The sequence below is a fragment of the Lactuca saligna genome, chromosome 2 (genome assembly GCF_052625555.1).
Source record: "Lactuca saligna cultivar CGN05327 chromosome 2, ASM5262555v1, whole genome shotgun sequence".
Classification (NCBI taxonomy): domain Eukaryota; kingdom Viridiplantae; phylum Streptophyta; class Magnoliopsida; order Asterales; family Asteraceae; genus Lactuca; species Lactuca saligna.
This window is the reverse complement of record NC_136418.1, coordinates 10,804,939-10,828,870: the sequence shown is the minus strand read 5'-3', so window position 1 is coordinate 10,828,870 and position 23,932 is coordinate 10,804,939.

Sequence of the window (23,932 nt, the reverse complement as noted above, 5' to 3'; positions counted from 1 at the left end):
TTATTGTATTCCTTATTCACATAATTCTAGGCATAAATAATTTATAAAATGGCCTTGGTTCACATGTGTTGTTCAATCTTAAACCTGAGAAACTGCTATTGAGAATCTACTATTGACTAATATTTTCAGCACCAGATTTAAGATTGTTTTTTAAATAGGTTTTATCTGGGAAACTATATGTTGGGCCCGAGGCAAATGTATGGAGCTATGGTGTTATCTTGTATGCTCTTCTTTGTGGTACCCTTCCTTTTGACGACAAAAACATTCCCAACCTTTTTAAGAAAATTAAGGTCTGTCAGTTTATTATTTGATAAATTCCCATTTATACCTTTCTCATTTTGATTTGTTGTTTAAAGGTGGAATATATACCCTTCCCAGTCATTTGTCAGCTGGTGCTAGAGGTTTGATTCCAAAGTTGCTTGTGGTTGACCCAACGTGAAAAAGAAGGAAGGAGAAAATAGGTAAAAGGCTTCTATCTTTATACATTAAGCCGGACTTTTTTAGTCATTCTTTCCCGATTATGTTCTTAACCCGATAAGCCCATTTAGTCAGAAAGAAAAAACCTCTAACATTATTTGATAAATTCTTATATTATACTATTTTTTCTTTTCACAAGGGTTATTAAGGGTTTGAGATCACATATTCAGATTCAAAAGAGAATATCTCTATAATGTTCAATGCACAACATGGATCATTCTTTCTTTCTTCTCTACTAATGCAACTTTGGAATCCCATGTGGAATGAGATTTCAATCTCTAAAATGGAAGGAAGGTCTAATGAATTGATTATAAGAGGTCCTTTGGAAGCTATCGATTTTGCCATCAAATCACTCAAGTACATCGGGTACTCAAAATTCAACCAATCTTTTCACTACTTTCCCTTTACTTTGATTCCATCAAACCACTCAAATATATTAGGTACTCAAAATTCAACCATATTTTTCACTACTTTCCCTTTACTTTTGAGTTTTAACCGATTATATGATATTTATAAATCAGGGAGGGGAACTTCAGTGGTGAAGATACTGTTAGGGTTACCACCATGAACAAGCATGGGAAGCATGATTTGCATATTTCAGTCATTGTCAACCCAAGAAATGATCCTCCATTTATTAGTGGTGAAGATACTGTTAGGGAGGGGAACTTCAGTGGTGAAGATTCTGTCTCTTCTTGATAAAATCCTTCCAATCTATCAGTATGCTTCTTTTTCTTAATAATTTTCATGTTCTTTACAATAAAATAAAATCCCAGTTTCATTAAAACAAGAATTACCCCAGCAGGGAAGTGATTGTTGAGTTAAAGGAATCAGGTACTACATGGATCCATGTTGACGAGGCTACCCTTGTGAAGGATCTTGAGGGGTACCAATTGGAAGCTTTCACCAAGGCCTACTTTGAGCTAAAATTAGCCTTCTCTGGTCTTAATGTTATTGTTGCCACCTACTTTGCTGATATTCCAACTGAAGCATTCAAAACCCCAACTTCATTGCCGGGAGTTGTTGGTTTCAGTTTTGATTTGATTCGTGGTGAAAAGACTCTTAACTTGATCTAGAGCAGCTTCCCATCAGGGAAATATCTTTTTGCTGGAGTTGTTGATGGAAGGAATATTTGGGCTAGTGATTTTTTCTTTTTCCTTATGTATATATATATATATATATATATATATATATATATATATATATATATACACACACACATATATATATATATACATATATATATGTGTGTGTGTGTGTGTATATATATATATATATATATATATATATATATATATATATATATATATAATCACTGTTAAAAAAGTTGATGCTGACACCTATATTCTCAGGTCACTACTTTGAGAGGCTCAGACCACCGTCGTGCCACCAATATCAGTACCAGGCTGTATGCCCAACAGAAATTACACAAAATTACACGAAAATTAGGTGATGCTAATGGTTAAGCACCAATAAGATATAATCTAGATTCTAAAATAGGTGATGCTGATGGTTTAGCACCAGAAAGTTGTTGCAAGAAGTCGTATAGTATTAGATGACAAAAAATCTATTAGGTTACCAATTTCCCATATGGTCTACAACCAAATGCCACCTGTTGGAGACAAGCCAAGCCTTATGACATTTTGTGAGGTACATCCATCCATCCATACATGCATACTGCATAGCAAAATGTGATAATGAAAATATGATGTAATGAAATGTGTGCAAACTTGTGTTGTGTATATTTTAAGTTTGGGCATATATTTTTGGTTATTAATTTAGGTGCATACCACTCTTTTACGTGCATGGGAGATATGAGGAGGTACACTGTTGTATTATTACCTTTGGTTTTCTTGTATATACCTTACCTTTTGAGGTGGTTGGATTCGTCAGGAATTGGAATTAAATTCCATTTGATTCAAAAAATCCTACCAGTGATTCCATAAATTCATGTTATTTCAATTCCAGTTTCTTCAAATATACAAGCATACACAATCTAAGCCCCATTATTAACGTTATAGTACGCTGGTTATCATCAAATTTTGTAGTTGGATCTTCTGCCTACCAAAAGAATGATAGATTCCAATTCTTCTTCAATTTCAGTTCCTGTCAAAACATTGCTAGTGTTGAATACAAGGTATGGGAATATATGTCTTTTCACCAATCTTTTTGCATATTCTTAACTTATCCAATTATGGCAGGTTGATCCTGCTACATGGCCAATAATGATCTTTAGGGGCTGCTAGAAGTATTAGAGATTGCAGTTAAGCTTATATCTAAGACTTCATGCCAAGGACTTGATGAATTTAAGCTAGCAATGTTTTACATGATTTGGACATGAACCCTAAGACATCATACTTTGCCGTAACTAGAAGCTTTGGAGGAAATGAGACTCAAGCAAAAGCAAACACACAGAGAGTTGTTGGCACATAGTAAGCTAGATAATGCAATTCTATATAAATTCTGCTTCTCTTGAGTTCATTTTTTTATAACATTTACACACTATTGGAATAATTATTTGAATTTGACATATCAGTGAAACGCATTATCTTTGTTATTTATGGTATTATATTTTGTATTATGAGATTTTTAATGTGTTATTTAATTTGAAAATTAGTAAATCACTCAAAATATATCATTTTCAAAACATTTAAATTTATGACACGTAAAAATGTGTGTCGTCTTTCTTTATGACAGGGGCTTTAATGATACGCAATGCGCGTCATAAATGTGTGTTGTAAGGTGACGACACACAAATGCGTGTCGTCTTCTTTGTGATAGGTCCATCCTTGACACACATTGTGTGTCGTAAGAGAGTGTTGTAAATAGACGACACCCAAAAACGCGTTGTTTGTCGTTATGACAGGGGCTTCCTTGACGCGCATTTGCGTGTCGTTGGAGCGTTTTACGATGCACATTATGCATCGTAAAAGGCTGTTTTTCTAGTAGTGAGGAACCGCAATCTTGGAGATATCTTTGAAAAATATCTGATAGTAGTCAGCCAATCCGAGAAAACTCCTGATCTCAGGTGGGGATCTCGGCACCTCCTATCTCATAACTGCCTCGATCTTGGCCGGAGCGACCAATATTCCATTCTGATTAACGAGATGTCCCAGGAATTGGACATCTCGTAACCGGAAATCACACTTGGAGAATTTGGCATACACCCTCTCTGACCTCAAAACCCCAAGAACCTCGCGCAGATGCTCCTCATGATGCTCTTTGGATCTTAATATATTATGATATCGTCGATGAACACGATCACCGACCGGTCCAACATAGGTCTACATACCCGATTCATGAGATCAATGAATGTTGCTGATGCGTTGGTGAGCCCGAAAGGCATCACAACGAACTTGTAATGCCCATAACGAGTTCTAAAGGCCGTCTTCGGAATATCCTCCTCGCATACTCTCATCTGGTGATATTCAGATCTCAAATCAATCTTGGAAAACCAAGATGCCCCCTACAGTTGATCTAATAAATCATCGATCTTCGGAAGTGGATAACGGTTCTTGACCGTCAGCTTGTTCAAATCCTGATAATAAATGCACATTCGGTGCGAACCATTCTATTTCATGAAAAAAGGATCCGTGCTCCCCCAAGGCGAGCTACTCGGCCTGATAAACCTTTCCCCAGCAGCTCCTGGAGTTGTGAGGATAACTCATGCATATATGGAGGCACAAGGTGATAAGGTGCCTTGGCGATAGGTGCCGCTCACAGAATCAAATCAATCCGGAACTCCACTTGTCTCTCGGGAGGCACACCTAATAACTCCTATAGAAAAACATCTAGAAATTCACTCACTATCAGAACCTCGGCAATGGAACTCGATCTCTCGGTAACAACCCGCTTATCCATCACATATGCTAGAAAACCTATACAACCCTATTGCAAACTCTGCCTTGCCCTGTCAGTAGAGTAGAAAGTTTTCCCAGATCTGGTACCCTCACCATACACTGTAAGCACTCCCCCACTAGGGGCTCATATAGTTACCAACTAATGATCACAGTCGATCATTGCTCGAAAATGGCTCAACCAACACATGCCCATGATGACACAAACATCCCCCATCGCAATAGGCACCGGATGAATCGGAAATTCAGCACCAAAGATCTCCAAAACACTTCCTTGAAACACATCAATAGCAAAAACCTCATGCTCGTCTGCTATGAAAACCGTCAGGGGTTGAATCAACATCTGACATTGGACACAAATGTGATGACTAAAAGCTAAAGAAACAAAGGATCGACTAGCACCCGAGTAAAATAACACCAAAGCAGGTACAAACATCACAGGATATGTACCTAAGTATAGCACAGAATAAGCATAATAAATCTCAAAATAAATAAATAAGGAAATACATACCAGCCACGTCATCAGGTGTTACGAGGACCTCCTCCGCTCTCAGTTGAATATCTCTCGCACGAGCCCTCAAAACCTCAACCTTCACTGGCCGAACATCAGCAGCAAATAATGCAGTAGGTGTGAACCCTAGGCTGATCCCTGAGCTAGCTATGGTGTAACAACTATAAATTTTATGCCAAATTTAAACTTTTTCAATCATAAATAAAAACCACATAGAATTATTTACAAAATGTTTTCATATCATTTTCCATCAGAGTGTCCCAAAAATCATAACATAAGGATGAGGAGCGATATGATCATGCCATCTCCTTTCCACGATCTCCTAAAGTACCTGTAACAATAAACTGAAAACTATAAGCCCGAGGGCTTAGTGAGCTAACCCCAAAAAACCAAATACCACACTAACAATACCACAACAGTAATAATCAATTCGATCAACATGCATACTGGGCCATCGGCCTGACTGGACCGCCCTACCGGGCCTACAATATATCTGAATCCATCCCGAGTCTTCGGTATGACTGGTCCGCTACATGGGCCTACAGTCTCCCCGGACCGCTCATAGGGTATACTAGCCTTCAACACAAAGCAGGACCGCCTCAAACCAGCCACAAGCAAATAACCATATGTGCATACTATCATATACATGCATACTGATGAGATTAAACTTTCATTTAATCTATGAAGATCGATTAGATCTTGAACAAGTAAATAAACAATGACGATATGAACACAATAAAAGAACAGGACAAGATTGAATCAAACGTGTCGAATGATTAAAACAAAATCCTCAGAAGAGCTCGATTAAGAACATCAACTGTAGAGGATTGGAAGGTTACAAGAACGATCAAAGAAACCTTTTGTCGTCTGGAAAAATCGTTATACTCAGATCTCTAAAACCTTAACCTAATATGCATGCAAGCATTAGCTTATATACAAAGCATAAAAGACTCACGGTTGGACAGGCCCAAACCAGAATACAAAATAACATAAACAGATGAGCCCAAAAGACGCAATCTTCAAAGCCCAACAATCTCCCCCTTTGCGTCAATTTGGGGCGAGACCTTCACTCACTTTTCAAAGCAGATGGCTTCTTTACCGTTTCAAAAATTTTCGGTATCAAAGCCAGAATATGATGCCTGAAGGTAATATACCAACGAAGCATATCTGTAAAGTTCTTTTTATCTGCTGTTGAGTTCTGTTTGCATCAGTGTATGATATTGATGATGTGCTCCAGACACTCTGTAGAGAACAGATGCTTGTCTACCAAAGCAAACAGAAACTTGTGCTTGTCGCCCCTGGTGAACATAATCGTCAGATTGGAAGAATCAATCTTCCCCAACTTCATTTTATGAACATCTCCGGTCTTGGAAGTGGGCTTGACAGTTGGTTTCTTGTTCATCACTTTTTCTATTTCCTGATCCATAGTGGCGAGCTCATGGACGTAGGAAGACAACATTCTTTTAAGATGAGAAAGAATTGGTTCATATTCTCTCTGGTTGGAGAGAAGAATGTTGTATAGCAAGATCCAATCGTGTGGGTTCAGACTGGGAAGATCTACCAGAGAAATAAGATGTTCGGTGTTAGCCGTTCCTCTGTTGATTTTGAAATTGACGTTCACAAATCTCCCAGCCTGGGTTGGTTTCAGTACCTTGACTTTAATAATTTTCTGGGCACTCCAAGTCAAGTACTGCGGTTGACCGAATTTCAGATAGAAATCGATGAGCTCTTTGTCAACCTTCGGGTTTGGATGAGGGACATTAGCAGTGACATCAAAGCAGTGAAATGTGAAGGCTTTGCGCGTAATTGGCATGTCGAACTGCGAGTCTCTAGAATTTTCACACTCAAAAGATGCAATCGGTTCCAACCAATAAATAGAAGGAAACTCAATCGCTTGAGTGATGAGTGTGTCTCTATCCCAATCTGGGAACAGAGTCTTTTTAGCTTGAATAGCCTCCTCATCCTCCCTGATTTTCCTCTCTCTGGCCTCGGCCTCACGAGCTACCTTCAAAGTTTCATCGAGCTCTCTATCCCTTTTCTTGCGTTGAAGAGCTTCAATAATGGTTTCATCTGATTCTGATTCGCTCTCAACAAGGACTTGTTTACCAGAACTCGAAGCTACATTACCCTTCGGTTCTGTTTTGGACACACCTTCCTCTCCCCCTTGTCTCGGAAGAACAAGCTTCTCCGAGACACCCTTCATTTCACTTAAAATAGTAATTGCAGGAAGGAGTTTTGCCTGGAGATGTTGACGAATAGTGAGGGTTAGGAAGGGATCATGGGAGTCAAGAACGCCTGTTAACATACTTTTAACGTCACCAGCGCAACTTTGAAGAACTTCCCGCTGAGTTTGAAGCAAAGATATTTCTTGTTGTGCCTGGGCCAGTTGGATCTTCTGTAAGTCAATAGTCGCCTGGTGTTTGATAAGTTCTTCCTTCAGGGTGCTCTCAGCTGTCAGAGAGGCAAAACGTGAATACAAAGATTTGAGGAATGAAGTGGATTCAGTTTTGAGGTCAGCACGCAGAGCCTCAAATTTGCTGGTTTCTCCCTGAAGGGTAGCTGAAAAAGAGTCTACTGACGCTTGAAATTTGGAAGTATTAGAGTCAGCATGAGCCTTGAGAGAATCAAGAAAGATCTGAGTTGTATGCACAACCTCAGAAACTTCCTTAGTGGCTTTGGAGCACGAGGCTGCTGAATTCTCTACGGCGTCAGTAGAACGATCCAAGGCTTCAGTGTAAGTCTGGATCGCAGACTCTATAAAGGCCTTCAACACAGCACCCCCATAGGCTTTACTGTCAGCCAGCAGACTATCAAGTTTGGCGTTAATTTCCTGAAGCTGCTGACTAGATGCAGGGGTATCTGCATCGGTGTCGGTCGGAATCTGGTAGGGGCTGTAATAGATGGAATCGAAGTCTTCATCATCACCCCCTAAGGTAGCACCGGAGTTGGAAGATGGAGAAGGGGAGGATTGAAGGTTGATGATCGGGGTTTCAACCACAGAAGCAGCCCCCGTATCAGATACGTTGACCGTTACTGGTGGTTGGGTAGTGGTGATGGTGATAGATTCGGTGATAATGGGCTTGGAGATGGAGGATGAAGGTTGAGAAACGGAGAAGGGAATAGTAGGTTCAGTTGTTGTTTGGGGAATAGATGTTGGAACAGAACTTGTGACGTTCTGTTTGGGTGATTGGGTTGGGGTTGGAAATTTTGGGGAAGTAAGAGGAGAAGGTGATTTGGTAATTTGGGGAGATTTAGGTGGGGTGGGTGAGTTAGGAATATGAGGAGAGACTGGTGAGGATGGTTGTTGTGGAGACGAAACGGGTGTAGTTTCGGGTTGAGGAGCAGCATCTTCTGTTTCGGATGGTGCATTCGGTTCTGATTCAGAAGAGGGAGATCCTTTGGCTCTTTTAGCCATCTTCTTGACCTTTTTCGATCTGGACTGAGAAGATGCCTCTGCCTCAGATTTGCGTTTGGAGGACCTTCTCTTTTTCTCCTTTTGGGGTGCGGTTTCTTTCTTCTCTGCCTTCTCCTTTTTGCTCACTCTCTTGCCCCGGTTAGCAGGCTGATCCAGAGCCTCGAGAGCAGCACGCTGTTCCTCAGAAAGAACCCTAGGAGGCAAGGGGGTCCTTGAGCTGTAGTCCGCCATGATCTTGCTATGTGGCGTGACGCACCTATACATGGACTCAGGGATTAGTCCATAGTGCTGAAACTTACTTGGATCTGAGACTATTATTTTCTTGGTGTGGTAAGTGGCAATTGAAGCCGTAAGAACATCCTTCATTACTGGGATGTCAAGAGAATTAATAGCCCTTCTGGTGATAAGGGTCCAAAACCTGGCGCAAGAAATCTCTGAGTGCCTGGCTGTAGTGTTGAGACTCTGAACCACTTGAGCCCAAATAATAGACCCATAGTCAAGATTAATGCCATTATAAAGACCGTACAGGATTGTTAGAAACCCTTTGCTTGTGGTGTCGGAACCACCACATCTCTCCGCTAAACCCTTAATCAAAAGAGTAAGCAATCCGTTCCACTGAGATGGAAGACAGGATTTCTTGACTTTGGCAATAGATGTTAGAACATCTGTATACCCTATCTCGTACATCATTGTAAAGATCTGGGTGGTGGTGATGAAGTCCGGTGAGATGACAGAGGAGTCGGCGGCAAGCCCTAGAAGAGAGCAAAACCGTGTTTTGGATACGGAAGTCTTCTTGTCGTGAATAGTAAAGAAGATGCGGTCTTTGTGCCTGTCGTAACTGGCCGTGGTGTAGACTTGGGAGAGTAGGGACATTGGAACGGCCTCCACTTGTGTAAGTGCTAACAACAGTGGGGAATATTTGAGGCATTCCACCACGAATAGCATGTATGAGTCATAGAGGAATGGAGACATCTCTATGATCATGTTCTGATTTGGTTTGATTGTGAGTAAAGAAGAAGATGCAGATTGATCGTGAGCGGAAGAAGTCGCCATTGTTGAGTTTTGGAAGAAGATGAACAGTGGTAACTTTTTCAGAGAGATAATGCTTTGAGAGGTAACTGCCAAAGAACACGATCACGTCTTATTTATACCGTTCTCAGGAGAGAGAAAATCGTGATGATGGGGAACCAAAAACGTCGCCTAAAAAAGCACGATTAGAAGTTATGGTGTATCCCAGGAATACGTCAGCACACGTGGGTGTGAAACGAATCCTTTACACGCGCCCAAATCTTTTTCGTACCGTTTGAAATTCCTTGTGCCCTTGTTTGGTTACAACTAAAACTTAAAACCATGTGCCAAACAACAATTAGAATGTTGGAAAAAAATTCCGTGCTTAAGAGTGTGAAAGACAAGGAAATAAATCAAATGTGTTTGGAAGTGGGTGTTGTCTAGATAGAAGACAGAAAGCAGAAGATTCCGGGCAAGAATCGCTTCCTTCAGAGCCAAGAGAGACCTGAAGTGTTTGTGTGGTTTCCCGAGAAATACGATCAGTTGTCTTTAGAGAAACAGTGAAAGGCATCTTTTGATGATGGCTAAAGGGTGGCTGAACTCAAACCAAACATTAAGTCTTGACATAAAACTGAGTGTTGGTAGAGTTACCTGTGAGACCGATGTGATCTGTTGAACAGGTAGGTGGGAAGTATTTCGTGATAGGAATGATATAGACAGAAACCTAAAAAAAATTAAACTGGACCTTTTTGGGAAGAAATGTCTTAGGATGAGACAGTTTCATAAAAGATCACTCATAAAGAAAAAGAGATTTCCAAGTAAAAGCTTGAGTTAATTACTCACCGTCAATTCATTTTAGGTGTTGGATTTTGGGTTTCACTCAGAACGTGGTAAACGAATCTAAGATCATAAACACAGATGTTGTGCAACCATAAGCCTCAGTGGTAAAGACCGAGAGCATCAAGGGTTACTTTGGGGAGCGAATACAAATGAAGAAGTTGAAGAGATGGTTAAAAGACCGAACGTACCTTCTGCTACTGAAATGGGACAAAGCAGAGCAACTCATGTTTCAGATGAGTAAAAGAAGGTAGCTCTAGACCGAGTATGAGAATAGCCTGATTGGGAAGAAACGATAGGTATTGATCGAATCATTAAGGCATGCTCGAGGTCATGGAGGCTTGAGACAACATACAGCAGCATGCTTCTAGGGATGTTTAACTAGTCTGATAGTAATAAAATATACCTGGATGAACATTACATGAGGAGATGTTTGTATACACTCGAGCAAAAAGTACACATACTAGAAATACAAAATGTTTTTGTAATTTTGAAATTTATTAAGAGATAAATAAATACTGAAAAACAAAATATTTTTGTAATTTTGGAATTTTCTGAAAAAAGAAATAAAAACAGAAAGAGAAAATATTTTTGTTAATTTGGAATTTTCTGAAAAAGAAATAAAAACAGATAAATAAAATTTGTACAAACGAAAGAAGCAGAGATAGACCGAACGAACGGAGTATTTCGATGAGGGTTTCATGATCAGGAAGAACCAAGCGGTCTGTTTGAATGAGTGCCTTTATGTTGCAGAGACAGAGAGGGACCGAGCGGCTTGGTTGGTTCGGTTCTTTTATTTTACTAGAGCAGAGAGTGACCGAGCGGTCTGGTTGGTTCGGTTCCCTTATTTTACCAGAGCAGAGAGGGACAGAGCGATCTGTTATCTTCGGTTCCGTTAAAGCGCCAGAGCAGAAAGCAACAGAGCGATCTGTTAGCTTCGGTTCTGTTAAAGCGCCAGAGCAGAAAGCAACAGATCGATCTGTTAGCTTCGGTTCCGTTAAAGCGCCAGAGCAGAAAGCAACAGAGCGATCTGTTAGCTTCGGTTCCTGAATCTTAACTAGAGACTTGAGGATTTGGGACTGATTCAGCAACCATCATACCTATGTAACAGCCCGGAATTTCAGGTATTGTTTTAAAACTATTTTGGGTCATTTTAGGGAGGGACTCGGCGAGTTGGTGCCTGACTCGCCGAGTAGGATCGCAAGCTTGGTCGCGGATGCGCGACTGGACTCGGCGAGTCGACGCTGTTCAGCAGAAACCCTAGCCGTTTAGTTTGGAACGTATAAAAAGCCTCTTAAGCCGTCACTGTACATTTTTTTGGCCGATTGTGAAGAACATAGCATCTATGGACAACTAGTGGAGAAGAGAAGACTATTGGAGACCTTGAGGAGATTGTTGGGCAAGAAGAGGAAAGGTTTTGGTCAAAGGAAGATCAAGAGGATTGAGTTCTGAAGGTTGGGGACACAGAGATCACGTTTTCAGGTAACACTCGGTCCATTTCTGTTGTTTTGGTGGTGAGCACGAATCTAGGGTTTATGAAACCCATTTAGTGATTAGATAGATTATAATGTTGTTACCAAGCGTTTAAATCCTAGTAATAGTATGTTTAAAGGTCCAGGAAGTCCCATGTCTATATATTTCGGAACCATGCGAATTACAGGAGGCAGTTGATCGACTGCATGGCATGGACTCGCCGAGTCCAATGATCAGACTCGGCGAGTAGCTTGAAGATCCGCTTGGACTTGCCGAGTTGTTCTTCAGACTCGGCGAGTAGCTTGAAGGTTCACTGGGACTCGCCGAGTTGTTCTTCAGACTCGGCGAGTAGCTTGAAGATTTACTGGGACTCGCCGAGTCGTTCTTTAGACTCGGCGAGTGGAGTCGGGGTGGCCCCGCGATTCTTCCACGAGGATCTCGTCGAGTAAGGAGGGGATACTCGACGGGTAGAAAGGGGAACAACCGGGAAGTTGGGGAGGACGTCTAGACTCGCCGAGTTTCCCTTGTACTCGACGAGTCCGGTCAAGTTGACCGTTGACCTGCATGTAATTTCGTAGAGTCAGTTGTCTTGTTTGATAAGCTAATTAATAAAGGTATGTGGTATTATAGGGAGCCTGCAGATTGGCGGATCGAGTGCGAGTAGCTCCAAGAGTTTGTAGCTTACATAATATGAGGTGAGTTTTCTCACTATACTCCACCCGGAAGGGTTTGACTGTGAGATCGGAAGGTCGTATATGATATGTGTTAGTTACGCTATAAATAGAAAGATAGATGCTATGCATGATATGTGTATTTATACGTGCCAGAAGGCGATATATTATGTGACAGGAAGGTCAGGTATGATGTATGATGTATGTGCTATGTGTGTTATGTTATTTGTATATGTGTGTTGCAAATGTTATGGGCCGGAAGGCAATATGATACGGGCCGGAAGGCGATAAGTGATGGGCCGGAAGGCGATTATGTTACAGGCCGGAAGGCAATGTATTGTGGACCGAAAGGTCGGGGCCTGGAAAGGCGAGGACCGTGGGAAGGCGCCGGCATGACGCGTACAAACTGCCATTGTTGGAGATCTTGGGGATTCTTTTAATTGTATTTTGAAATGAACTTGGAATAAATACTTTTGTTGAATAATGTTGTTCTATTTTAAATGAAAAATTTATTTGAAAATTTGAGCTGTTACAATTGGTATCAGAGCCTTGGTTTGAGGGATTCGGGTGTACCTTCGGGTGTAGCTGAACTCAAACCGAGGATTTGAGGAAAGATTTTATTTTTTTAAAAAAAAAAGAAATAAAGACGTAAAATTTTATAAACGGTAAAGCGGTAAACAAGAACGGAGCAGTGTGTACGATCAGCCAGCGCCCGAACGGTAAAGATCCCCAGAATACCTTACAATGTTATGTTATGCACTGAATTATGAATTGTTATGCATGCTAGAAGACTAGGTATACATAATAGGACTAGAATGGCCTGTTTTGTGATGCTTTAGTCTAGGGAGATTGCTTATATGAGATATTTGGTAGCGTGCAAGTAGATAGTGCATACTAGAGGTAGAGTACTCATTATTCGGGGTTTGGGGAGGAGGATTTGGGACGAATACTGATACGGTGTGGTCGGTAGTATTGGGCCCGTACTGCCGAAGACACCGGGTCGGTGGAAGACCCAAGTAAGAATCCCTGGATATCGGAGACTGAGTAGGATGCGTTATCGAGTACAATTGTACTTGGTGGAGTCTCTGATGATTTTATGTTGTATTTTAGAGACATCATGGTCATCACACGCAATGGGGCGAGTTCGAGCACTGTGAGTGACGAGGATATTCGTCAGATGATCCAGGAGGAGGTGGCTGCAGCGATTCGGGCCGAGATCCCGGAGATGTTTGGGTCTATTAAGACCACGCTGATGGAGACATTTGAGGAGTGGTACGCCGCACTGACTGAGGCTGCAGCTGCTACCGCCACCGCAGCCGTGGCCGCTGCCAGGCCACAAGGGGGTGATTCGTTGCTGTTCCGAGAATTCAGCAACACGAAACCCCCTGAGTTCGATGGGACACAGGATCCGATTGCGGCGATGAGGTGGATCGCCGACATTGAGGGGTGCTTCTATACTTGCTCATGCCCGGAGCACCTGAGGGTACGGTTCGCCTTGAACCAGCTCCGACTGGGAGCGAAGGATTGGTGGAGGTTCGTGACGGCGAACTTCACTCTGGCGGAGATTACAGCGGTGATGTGGGAGAGGTTCACTGAGATGTTCAGGGACGAGTACGTTCCCCCGGTGGAGAGGGAGCGATTGATTCAGGAGTTCTTGACCCTTAAGCAGGGTACTTATTCCGTGGCAGTGATCACGCGGAAGTTTCATGAGAGGGCGATGTTCTGCCCTGAGCTGGTATCTACGGAGCAGTCACAGATGAGCCGGTATTTGGGCGTTCTGAGGAGGGATATCCGGGAGTTTGTATCAAACTCCACCTATCGTACTTTCACTGAGCTTCAGGCGAACGCCAGGAAGCGCGAAATCGAGTTGGAGACTCAGGCGAGGGAGGAGACCGAGTCTCGGCAGGTGGATCGGCGGCCGGCTCAGTTTCAGCCGGCAGCCAAGCGGATCAAGTCCGCTGATTCGAGGATGGGAGGTCCGAAGGGCCGCACTTGCGCGAAGTGCGGCAAGGGTCACGAGGGGGCGTGTCGAGCGGGTGGTTGCTACAAGTGTGGCAAGGAGGGACACATTGCCAGGGATTGCCCTAAGGGGTTTATGGTTTGCTTTCACTGCAACCAGACAGGCCATCGGAAGGCCGAGTGCCCGCAGCTTCGTCAGGGAGCTACACCTACTACCAGGACTACTGAGACCCGACCGGCGAAGGTCGAGGCCCCGAGGGCTCGCGGGAGAGCCTTTCAGCTGACTATACGAGACCCTAGTGGGGGAGTTCTTACGGTATACGGCGAGGGTACCCGTTTGGGATCAGCTTTTTGTTCGGCCGCTAGGGCGAGGCAATGTCTACAGCAGGGATGTAAAGGTTTTGTGGCGTATGTGATGGATACGCGGGAGACCTCCGAGAGACCGAAGACAGTGGAGGAGGTTCCAGTGGTGCGTGAGTTTCCAGATGTTTTTCCTGAAGATTTACCGGGAGTACCCCCTGCGAGACAAGTAGAGTTTGGTATCGACCTGATTCCGGGGGCTGCGCCTATTGCGAAGGTGCCTTATCGTCTTGCACCTCCGGAGATGCAAGAGTTGTCCTCGCAACTCCAGGAGTTGCTGGGAAAGGGATTTATTCGGCTGAGTAGCTCGCCGTGGGGAGCACCGATTCTGTTCGTCAAGAAGAAGGATGGTTCACACCGGATGTGTATCGATTACCGGGAGTTGAACAAGGTGACGGTCAAGAACCGCTATCCGTTACCGAGGATCGACGATCTATTCGATCAGTTGCAAGGGGAATCTTGGTTTTCCAAGATCGATTTGAGATCAGGGTCCCATCAGGTAAGGGTGCGGGATGAGGTCGTCCAGAAGACAGCATTTAGGACGCGGCATGGGCATTACGAGTTCGTGGTGATGCCTTTTGGGCTCACCAATGCCCCAGCAGTGTTCATGGACCTCATGGACAGGGTATGCAGGCCAATGCTGGATCGGTTTGTGATTGTATTTATCGACGACATCCTGGTGTATTCGCGGTCTAGAGAGCAGCATGAGGGACATTTGAGGGAGGTCCTTGAGGTATTGAGGTCGGAGAAGTTATATGCGAAATTCTCCAAATGTGACTTCTGGTTGCGGGAGGTCCAATTTCTGGGACATGTTGTTAATCAGGCAGGGATATTGGTTGATCCGGCTAAGGTGGAAGCAGTGATGAGTTGGGAGGCACCGAAGTCACCTTCCGAGATCAGGAGTTTCCTTGGGTTGGCGGGGTACTATCGGAGATTTATTAGGGACTTCTCCAAGATCGCTGTACCGCTCACCAGATTGACCCGGAAGGGTGTTACATTCTCATGGGGACCCGAGCAGCAGACTTCCTTCAAGACACTTCGTCAGAGACTGTGCGAAGCCCCGATATTAGCTCTCCCGGAAGGGATGGAGGACTTTGTTGTATATTGCGACGCATCGATTTCGGGACTGGGTGCAGTGTTGATGCAGAGGGGCCATGTGATAGCTTATGCATCGAGGCAGCTGAAGCCTCACGAGGCGAGGTATCCCACGCATGACTTAGAGTTGGGGGCAGTAGTGTTCGCTCTCAAAATTTGGCGTCACTACCTGTACGGGGTTCGTTGTACTATATACACGGACCATAAGAGTTTGAAGTATTTGATGGATCAACCCAACCTAAATATGCGTCAGAGGAGATGGTTGGACGTGGTTAAGGATTATGACTGTGAGATCCTATACCACCCAGGCAAGGCTAATGTGGTAGCCGATGCACTGAGTCGTAGGGCGGAGAGCACTCCATTGCGGGATGTATGTTTGAGGTTGACGGTGATGACTCCGGTATTAGATGCTATTCGTGGGGCACAGGCCGAGGTGGTGAGATCTGAGATGCAGAAGAAGGAGCGGGTCGTCGGGTTAATTTCAGAGTTCGTTAAGGATGGACGAGGACTTCTGATGTTTCAGGGTCGGATTTGGGTACCATTCGTGGGCGGTACGCGTGCTACTTTGATGGAGGAGGCTCATAGATCGAAATTCTCGATCCATCCCGGTGCTACTAAGATGTATTTGGATTAGAGAAAGGAATATTGGTGGCCTTGCATGAAGAGAGACGTCGCTTGGTTCGTTGAGAGATGTTTGACCTGCCGTAGGGTTAAGGCCGAACACCAGAGACCGCATGGTAAGTTGCAGCCCTTGGAGATTCCTAAGTTGAAGTGGGAACAGATTACGATGGATTTCATCACCAAATTGCCGAGGACATTTCCTTGGGTGATTGTGGATAGATTGACGAAGAGTGCACATTTCCTTGCCATTAGCGAAAGTTCATCAGCAGAGAAGTTGGCGGAGTTATACGTGAGAGAGGTAGTATCTCGACATGGAGTGCCGATTTCGATTGTTTCGGACCGCGATGTACGATTCACTTCCAGGTTCTGGAAGAAATTCCATGAGGAGCTGGGTACTAAACTGCATTTTAGTACCGCATACCATCCCCAGACAGACGGTCAGAGCGAGCGGACGATTCAGACATTGGAAGACATGCCTAGAGCGTGTGTGTTAGACTTCGGGGGTAGCTGGGATGCGCATTTGCCTTTGGCTGAGTTTTCTTACAACAACAGCCATCATTCGAGCATTGGTATGCCACCTTTTGAGTTGTTGTATGGTAGGAGGTGTCGGACTCCCATCTGCTGAGGAGAGGTGGGGCAGAGAATGATGGGCAGTACAGAGATCGTACTTCAGACGACCGAGCAGATTCGACAGAAGAGTTATGCGGACAGACGCCGGTCCGAGCTGGAATTCCAGGTTGGTGATTTCGTTCTCCTGAAGGTTTCTCCCTGGAAGGGAGTGATCCGGTTCAGAAAGAGGGGCAAATTAGGGCCCCGGTTCATAGGTCCATTTCGGGTAATTGCAAGAGTAGGTCGGGTAGCTTATCGGTTGGAGTTGCCAGCAGAGTTGGGTCAGATTCACAACACCTTTCACGTATCACAGTTGAGGAAGTGTATAGCCGATGAATCGGCAGTGGTTCCGTTAGAGGATATTCAGGTGGATGCGAGTCTGAATTACGCCGAGAGACCAGTAGCTATCAGGGATCGGAAGATCAAGGCTCTGCGGAACAAGGAGATACCTCTGGTGTTGGTTCAGTGGCAACATCGGAAGGGATCGGAGATGACTTGGGAGCCGGAGCGTGAAATGCGGGAGCAACATCCGGAGTTATTCGCAGAGAGAGACTTCGAGGGCGAAGTCTAGTTCTAGTGGGGGAGAGTTGTAACAGCCCGGAATTTCAGGTATTGTTTTAAAACTATTTTGGGTCATTTTAGGGAGGGACTCGGCGAGTTGGTGCCTGACTCGACGAGTAGGATCGCAAGCTTGGTCGCGGATGCGCGACTGGACTCGACGAGTCCAGATATGGACTCGGCGAGTCGACGCTGTTCAGCAGAAACCCTAGCCGTTTAGTTTGGAACGTATAAAAAGCCTCTTAAGCCGTCACTGTATGTTTTTTTGGCCGATTGTGAAGAACATAGCATCTGTGGACGACTAGTGGAGAAGAGAAGACTATTGGAGACCTTGAGGAGATTGTTGGGCAAGAAGAGGCAAGGTTTTGGTCAAAGGAAGATCAAGAGGATTGAGTTCTGAAGGTTGGGGACACAGAGATCACGTTTTCAGGTAACACTCGGTCCATTTCTGTTGTTTTGGTGGTGAGCACGAATCTAGGGTTTATGAAACCCATTTAGTGATTAGATAGATTATAATGTTGTTACCAAGCGTTTAAATCCTAGTAATAGTATGTTTAAAGGTCCAGGAAGTCCCATGTCTATATATTTCGGAACCATGCAAATTACAGGAGGCAGTTGATCGACTGCATGGCATGGAATCGCCGAGTCCAATGATCAAACTCGGCGAGTAGCTTGAAGATCCGCTTGGACTCGCCGAGTTGTTCTTCAGACTCGGCGAGTAGCTTGAAGGTTCACTGGGACTCGCCGAGTTGTTCTTCAGACTCGGCGAGTAGCTTGAAGATTTACTGGGACTCGCCGAGTCGTTCTTTAGACTCGGCGAGTGGAGTCGGGGTGGCCCCGCGATTCTTCCACGAGGATCTCGTCGAGTCAGGAGGGGATACTCGACGGGTAGAAAGGGGAACAACTGGGAAGTTGGGGAGGACGTCTAGACTCGCCGAGTCGCCCTTGTACTCGACGAGTCCGGTCAAGTTGACCGTTGACCTGCATGTAATTTCGTAGAGTCAGTTGTCTTGTTTGATAAGATTATTAATAAAGGTATGTGGTATTATAGGGAGCCTGCAGATTGGCGGATCGAGTGCGAGTAGCTCCAAGAGTTTGTAGCTTACATAATACGAGGTGAGTTTTCTCACTATACTCCACCCGGAAGGGTTTGACTGTGAGACCGGAAGGTCGTATATGATATGTGTTAGTTACGCTATAAATAGAAAGATAGATGCTATGCATGATATGTGTATTTATACATGCCGGAAGGCGATATATTATGTGACAGGAAGGTCAGGTATGATGTATGATGTATGTGCTATGTGTGTTATGTTATTTGTATATGTGTGTTGCAAATGTTATGGGCCGGAAGGCAATATACTATGGGCCGGAAGGCAATATGATACGGGCCGGAAGGCGATAAGTGATGGGCCGGAAGGCGATTATGTTACAGGCCGGAAGGCAATGTATTGTGGACCGAAAGGTCGGGGCCTGGAAAGGCGTATGTGTGTAAGTCGTATACTGGGGAACTCACTAAGCATTTATGCTTACCAGTTGTATGTATGTATTTCAGGTACTAGCGAGGACCGTGGGAAGGCGCCGGCGTGACGCGTACACACTGCCATTGTTGGAGATCTTGGGGATTCTTTTAATTGTATTTTGAAATGAACTTGGAATAAATACTTTTGTTGAATAATGTTGTTCTATTTTAAATGAAAAATTTATTTGAAAATTTGAGCTGTTACAACCTAAGCCTTGCAATATCTGATTGAATGATGCTTCAGGAAGAGCTTTTGTAAAGACGTCAGCCAGTTGATCAGTGGTTCTTATGAAGTGAACTTCGATGTTTCCATCCTCCACGTGATCTTTGATAAAGTGATACCTCACTGCTATGTGTTTGGTTTTGGAGTGCTGCACTGGGTTATGACAGATCCTAATTGCACTTTCAGAGTCACAATATAGTGGGATCTTCTTCATATTGAGTCCGTAGTCTCGAAGTTGGCTTTGGATCCAAATCACTTGTGATGTGCAGGATGCAGCTGCAATATATTCTGCTTCGGCAGTAGACAGCGACACGCATGTCTGTTTCTTGGATTGCCAGCTGACTAACTTCCCGTCAAGAAATTGACATCCACCAGTTGTGCTTTTACAGTCGAGTCCACATCCTCCAAGGTCAGCATCAGAATAGGCTTGAACAAAGAAGCCTGAGTTGGATGGATACCATAGACCTAAGGAGGTGGTTCTTTTAAGATATCGTAAGATGTTCTTCACTGCAAGCATGTGAGGTTCACGTGGGTTTGCCTGAAATCGAGCACAATAACACACAGAAAACATGATATCAGGCCTGCTAGCAGTTAGATACATTAACGATCCAATCATTTGACGATAGAGCGTGATATCAACAACCGGTTTGTCTAGAGATGGGGTAAGCTTAGTGCCGAATGCCATTGGGACTTTAACTTTTGAGTCTCCCATCATACCAAACTTTGCTAGGAGAGTCTTCGTGTAAGCTTCCTGATTAATAAAGATGCCTTCGGGTCCCTGTCTTATGTTTAAACCAAGGAAAAAGTTAATTGGACCCATTGAGCTCATTTCAAACTTAGTCTCCATCAGCTTTCTAAACTCAGCCGTTAAGCTGGGATTCGTGGAGCCAAAGATGATATCATCGACATAAATTTGAACTATCATAAGGTGGTTACCTTCCTTTTTGCGAAAGAAGGTTGGGTCAACCGAACCTTGTTTGAATTTAGACATCTTTAAAAATTTTGTAAGAGTTTCATACCAGGCTCTCGGAGCTTGTTTAAGACCGTACACAGCCTTATCCAGAATATAGCAATGATTTGGATGCTTTTCTTTCACGAACCCAGGAGGTTGCTCCACGTACACCGTTTCTTCAAGTTCTCCATTGAGAAATGCACACTTGACGTCCATTTGGAAAACCTCAAAGTTCTTGTGGGCAGCATAAGCCAGAAATATTCTAACAGATTCTAGCCGAGCTACTGGAGCGAAAGTCTCTTCATAGTCTATCCCTTCCTCCTGACAATATCCCTTTACAACCAGACGAGCCTTGTTCCATATAACATTACCTTCCTTGTCCATTTTGTTCCTAAAAACCCATTTGAGACCAACAACTGAAGCATCTGGAGGAGTTGGAATTAGGCGCCAGACTTTGTTCCTTTCAAATTCGTTCAGCTCGTCTTGCATTGCTTGAACCCAATCAGAGTGATCGAGAGCAGTGTTAACTGTCTTTGGTTCAACTTTCGATACGAATGAGTTGAACATGCAAAACTCAACCTTTGAAAATAAGGAAGTCTATTTTGCCTTCAGTTGTGATCGGGTCAGAACCTTTTCAGATACATCCCCAACTACTTGAGAGACGGGATGATCTCTGGTCCATTTGATAAGAGGAGGGTAATTTGGATCAAATGTTGGGTCTAGTTCAGCATTAATTATTTCGTTTAGCTCAGATTGGTTGTCATAACCGAGTGTCACATCATTATGTTCCACCTCAGTTGATGTACTTTGGAAGACATGAGGTTCATGTGATTCTAGTTGTTCTGAGCTTCCTGGTGTTGAGGCCTCTTCGGTTGAAGTTGTGGAATTTGGCTCCCCCTGGACTTGAGCGCTTGGCTCCCCCTCAACTTGAGCATTTGACTCCCCTTCTACTTGAGTACTTGGCTCCCCCTCGACTTGAGCGTCGTTGGAAAGAGAGTCGTTAGAGATTGATGCTTCTTCATACATTCTCCTTGCAACGTCTTCGACAATCTGCTCCATGTGATCGACCTTGTTGTCTGCTGCTCCTACTTCAGAGAGTGAAGCATTCTTCGGTTCGTCGAAGAGGTCCATGAATATCTCGAATAAGTTAGCGACCGAGACTGTAACTTGGCCATTGAGAGGAAAGATTTCCCCAGTGATATCTTCTTTAGCCTGTAGCTTCTTGACATAGGTGTCGTCAAAGGTCACATAATACGTCTCTTCAATCTTTCTCGAACTCTTGTTCAGGACCCTGTATGCCTTGGATGTAAGCGAGTAACCCAGAAATATTCCCTCGTCGGCTTTGACATCAAACTTGTTGCGGTGTTCTTTAGAGTTGAAGATGAAACACCTTGAGCCGAAGACATGGAAAAATTTCACATTTGGCTTCCTGTTGTTCAGTATCTCATATGGAGTGAGCGCGAACCTTTTGTTGAGATATGACATGTTCTGTGTAAAACAAGCAGCAGAAATAGCGTCAGCCCAAAAATAAAGAGGTAAGGAAGCAAAACATAACATAGTGCGTGCAGCTTCACACAAAGATCGGTTTTGTCTTTCGACTATTCCGTTCTGTTGTGGTGTGTAGGGAGCTGAGAAATTGTGACTAATTCCCTTTTCTGCAAGAAACTCTTCAAACTCCCTGTTCTTGAATTTGAGACCATTGTCGCTTCTGATGTTGCGAACAACCTTCTTGAGCTGTACTTCAATTTGCTTGATAAACACTTTCAGCTTTTGAGTCGCTTCAGATTTGAGCTTTAGAAAGAACACCCATGTAAATCGTGAAAAGTCATCAATGATAACAAGAATATACTTGCTACCACCGATGCTTTCGATAGATGAAGGACCACACAAATCAATATGAATTAATTCGAGTGGTTCAACAACTTTTGTGTTGATTATAGACGGATGACTTTGACGACTCTGCTTTCCCATTTCGCATGCAGCACATAGATGATCCCTGTCGAACTTGAGCAATGGAAGGCCTCTTACATGACCTCCAGTAACAAGACGGTTGATATCTTTAAAATTAAGATGAGATAATCTTCGGTGCCACAACCAGCTTTCTTCGGATTGAGCTTTTGACAACAAGCATATAGCTGGATTTCCTTTGATGGGTTTGATGTTTAAGGGAAACATTTCACCCTTTCGCTCCGGCTTGAGAATCACTTTATTTGACTTTTTCTCTATGATTTCAGAACCTTCATCATCGAATAAGACTTTGAGACCTGTACCTCCAACTAGCTGAGATACACTAATGAGGTTGTGTTGGAGTCCTTCCACATAAGCCACCTTCCTTATAGAGAAGTCCCCATTGGTTATCATCCCGTATCCCTTTATAGTGCCGAATGAATTGTTACCAAACTTGACGTTGCCACCATTTGCAAGAGATCTGTATTCCCTAAGCTCCTCTTTCCTCCCTGTCATGTGACGCGAGCAGCCACTATCGATGTACCATTCTTCGTCAAACTGCTCGTCACTAATAACCTGCAAGAATTAGATAGATTTAGGAACCCAAACTTTCTTGGGTCCACGTGAGCTTTGCATGGGAACGGGAACAATAAGAGAGACATCAACAAAATAAGTTCGTTTTATAAGAGTTGCTTCATCTTTCCTTTTAATGGTATAAACCTTGATTTTGTTAAGATTAGGTGAGTTAGATTTGGACTCTGGTGTGGATTTATTGACCTTCTGCTTCCACTTTTGCTCAGCAGATGAATGAGATTTTCGAGAATAAGAAGAAGCAGATTTAGAACGAGATTGAGATAAAACAGAGGATGAGGAGGAATTAGAAGAATGAGAAGAGTTACAAGGAGAGGAATTCTTGGAAGGAGACTCTAGGTGACCCTTTTGTTTTTGATCATTGGAGGGACCGACCTTAGAGTTTTGTTTTCTTTGGAACCGAACCTTTGTGTTCGGTTGGAGCTGCCTTTGGAACCGAACCTTTGGTTCTGGTTGAAATCCTTTTCAGAACCGAGCCTCTGGTTTTGGTTGATTTCTTCTTGTGAACCGAACCTTGGCTTTCGGTTTTTGTGACTTTCACTTTTTCCTCCTGGATTGTTTTCACATTTCAGATTCTTGTTTTGATGTGTGAAATATGCATTCTGGGAATGCCAGAATTGTTTCCTTTCTGAAAGGTTCTTCCGGTATCTGTTGTTTCTTTCTCTCTTCATGTTCCTCATCTGAGAAGGTTGATGATGAACATTTGCTTTCGTATTCGTTGTCTCCTTGGCAAGTTCCCTTTTAACTGTAGGAGTTTTACTTTGAGCTGAGGAAGCAGAGAGAACTTTTTCTTTTGCCGAATGATCCTTCTTCTGAGGAATATCTTTTGTACCACTGGTGCTCGGCTCATTGAAGTTGTTCGGTTTATTCAAGGGCTCAGGTATGTATCTTCTTTTGCTCTTCCAGGAAGTTCTTTCAGATAATCCAATGGTTTCGTCTGCATTATCAATTGGAGCTTCCCAGAAGTACTCATCACAGCCATCGGCATTGTCTTCGTTTACAATGGCTGCAAGCTCAGCTGTTTGATGTTCAGTTACTCTTGTCACCTTGTAAACTTGATTTGGAGTGGTCCTGACCTTTTGATACACAACAACTTTCTCGACTAATTTTGGGGACTTTTGATGGGACAACCGAGCGAACTCTACTGAATTTTCAGAAATCAGATTCTTGTGATTTTCAGGTTCGGTTTTAACAAATTATGAGCAGTCAACCGTGTCCTCTACAGATTTTTCGCTCATGTTATCATCCT